This window comes from Sarcophilus harrisii, chromosome 5 (genome assembly GCF_902635505.1).
Source record: "Sarcophilus harrisii chromosome 5, mSarHar1.11, whole genome shotgun sequence".
In the NCBI taxonomy this organism is placed as follows: domain Eukaryota; kingdom Metazoa; phylum Chordata; class Mammalia; order Dasyuromorphia; family Dasyuridae; genus Sarcophilus; species Sarcophilus harrisii.
Window position 1 is genome coordinate 251703371 of NC_045430.1, and position 3825 is coordinate 251707195.

Genomic DNA, 3825 nt, shown 5'->3' on the forward strand with positions numbered 1-3825 from the left:
ATATACCAAGATAAGGTCAAAATGGGTTCATGGTTTAGACATAAAGAATGAGATTATAAATAAATTAGAAGAACATAGGATAATTTACCTCTCAGACCTGTGGAGGAGGAAGGAATTTATGACCAAAGAAGAACTAGAGATCATTATTGATCACAAAATAGAAAATTTTGATTATATTAAATTAAAAAGATTTTGTACAAACAAAACTAATGCAGACAAGATTAGAAGGGAAGCAATAAACTGGGAAAACATTTTTATATTCAAAGGTTCTGATAAAGGCCTCATTTCCAAAATATATAGAGAACTGACTAATTTATAAGAAATCAAGCCATTCTCCAATTGATAAATGGTCAAAGGATATGAACAGACAATTTTCAGATGAAGAAATTGAAACCATTTCTAGTCATATGAAAAGGTGCTCAAAATCACTATTGATCAGAGAAATGCAAATTAAGACAACTCTGAGATACCACTACACACCTGTCAGATTGGCTAAGCTGACAGGAAAAGATAATGATGAATATTGGAGGGGATGTGGGAAAACAGGGACACTGATACATTGTTGGTGGAACTGTGAATGGATCCAGCCATTCTGGAGAACAATTTGGAACTATTCCCAAAGGGCTATAAAACTGTTCATACCCTTTGACCCAGCAGTGTTACTACCGGGCTTATATCCCAAAGAAATCTTAAAGGAAGAAAAGGGACCCACATGTGCAAGAATGTTTGTGGCGGCCCTTTTTGTAGTGGCCAGAAACTGGAAACTGAGTGGATGCCCATCAATTGGAGAATGGCTGAATAAGTTATGGTATGTAAATGTTATGGAATATTATTGTTCGGTAAGAAATGACCAGTAGGATGATTTCAGAGAGTCCTGGAGAGACTTACATGAACTGATGCTGAGTGAAATGAGCAGGCCCAGGAGATCAATATATATTTCAACAATACTATATGATGATCAATTCTGATGGACGTGGCCCTCTTCAACAATGAGATGAACCAAATCAGTTCAAATTGTTCAATAATGAATAGAACCAGCTACACCCAGTGAAAGAACTCTGGGAAATGACTATGAACCACTACATAGCATTTCCAATCCCTCTGTTTTTGTCCACCTGCATTTTTGATTTCTTTCACAGGTTAACTGCACACTATTTTAAAGTTCGATTCTTCTTGTGCAACAAAATAACTGTATGGATATGTATACATATATTGTATTTAACATATACTTTAACATATTTAACATGTATTGGTCTATCTGCCATCTTGGGGAGGGGGTGGGGGGAAGGAGGGGAAAAATTGGAACAAAAAGTTTTGCAAGGGGAAAGGCTGAAAAAATTACCCATGCATATATCTTGTAAATAAAAACCTATAATAAAAAAAAGTTATTTGTAGCAGATCTTTGTGGTGGCAAGGACTTCGAAATTGAGTGAATGACTGAACAAGTTGTGTTACATTACAAACAGGCTGATTTCAGAAAAGCCTGGAGAGACTTACCTGAACTGATGCTAAGTGAAGTGAACAGAACCAGGAGATCATTGTACACAGAAACAACAACATTGTATGATGATCAACTAGAATAGATTTGGGTCTTCTAAACAATACAACGATCCAAGACAATTCCAGAAGATTAACGATGGAAAACCCCATCCACATCCAGAGAAAGAACTATGGAATTGAATTCAGGTTGAAGCAGACCATTTTCACTTTTTAAATTTGTTTTCTGTTTCTTTTCCTTCTTCTGATTTTTCCTTTTTGTTCTGATTCTTCTTTCATAACATAACTAATATGGAAATATGTTTAACATGATTGTACATGTATAGCCTAAATTGGATTGCTTGCCATCATGGGGAGGGGGAAGGTAAAGAAGGAATAGAGACAAATTTGGAACTCAAAATCTTACAAAAATGAACTTTGAGAAATATCTTTGCATGTAATTGGAAAAAATAAAATAACATGAAGTGGGCTGGGGGTGGGGGTGGAGAGAAAAATTAACCTTTCTTTGGGACTTGGTGAGGTGAAAGAATAGGGCTATAAATATAAACTTAAGAAACACTCACTTAGAGATGATAAAGTTAAAGCTGGGAGGATGAATGAAATTGGAGAGAAAACTACTATAGTTAAAAGAAGTGATCTAAGTGTCAGATGACATGTTTTCTAATCCTAACTCTAAGAATTTATAAGTCTGGGGGCAGTGCATAGAGCACCAGCCCTGAAGTCAGGAGGACCCAATTTCAAATCTGGCCTCAGACACTTAAGGCTTTCTAGCTGTGTGACCCTAGGGAAGAAGGAGGAGAAGGAGAAGGAGGAAGAGGAAGAAGAGGAAGAAAAGGAGGAAGAAGAATTTATGAGTCTGAATTAATTATTTTAATTTTCCTAGGTCTCAATTTCTTATCTATAAACCAAAGATACATATACCACACACATCTTGAAGAATTAATCAGGCTATCACTTTGTAAAGTGCTATATAAATGTGAGATTACTATTATTAAAGATCAAGGACAAAAGACTGGGTGGGGGTGGGAGAGAGAAGTCTTGGGAATTCCTAAATTAGAGGGAAGAAAAGGAATGAGTTAGAAATCAGGTAAATTAATTGGAAATAAATGGATTATCTTTATGAATTACAAGACAGATACTTGCAATTAAGATAACTCAAGGAGCTTTCTTTGGGTGCCATCTAATATTTTTTTCCCCACAAAACCACTGGTTTCTCTTGTTCCTTTCCCAGGGAATAGTGGTTTTCCCCTGTATTACTTGAACATGCCCCAAATCCTGGAACAATATTCTCTGACCCTATAGTGAGACCCACACCTATGTGAACTAAAGAAGACCTTATCTGGTTACATGTGAAGTTCTCACACTAGCAGACAAATATTAAGAATGAAAAGCACAAGTCAATCTATCCATCTTTGCTGTATGTCACCTTATCCTCACTCCTTATCTCCATCTTTTTTAAGAGTTCAATTGGTTGCCTACTTGGCACTAGAGAGTGCGGACTAGAATGTCTTTAGTTTGATCTCATGCAAAGCTTTATACTTAACCATGTTCTTACCATCAAGAAGAAGAGAATTGTTCATTTTATTTTAGATTTTCAGTGTTTCATTTTAAGCTAGGAAAGCCCCAATCAAAAGCCTTCAAAGGGCTGGTCTTTGTTATCTCAACAAAGACACAATCTTTTAACCACCATTCTTATCAAAATCAATTTTCACTGTAAGCCTTTACACCCTCAATTTTCAAGGTGAGCCTTAATACTTCCCAAAATTGTAAATACTATAAATCAAGGTTTGATTTATTGATCGATTGCCTTAATTGTTTAGACTTGAGAAAATAATGATGATGTTAATAATTCAGATTAAATTTAAAAGTACGTTAAAATACCATTCTTCTCCAGCCAAAGAACCAGTTGTTAAACATTTACCAGCATACCTCTGCTAGAAATCCTCAGAAATTAAACTCAAGATTGAAGAGATTGAAATTGAAATTAGATATAGTGAAGAAGACTAATTGATAGAGATTAGCAACTGGTCATGGGTGGATGCCATGGATGATATCTGTATATAAGATGCTTCTTCCTAGGAAAATGAAACTTCTTTGAGGTCAGAGAGTTTTTATTTTTGTAGCTAGCACAGTTCAGTATGTGACATACAATATGTATGCAATAGATGCTCATTGAAAAAAAAGTCCCTTAACTACCATAGTTCTTTTCTTAGAAGAGATATTTCCTTCCTCCATCCTTTCTTGGGCTGTGAAGTTTTCTGCTCATTCTACTAGGATGCAAATGAACACAGCTCATCACTCTGCCCAGATACACGTACCATCTCTATT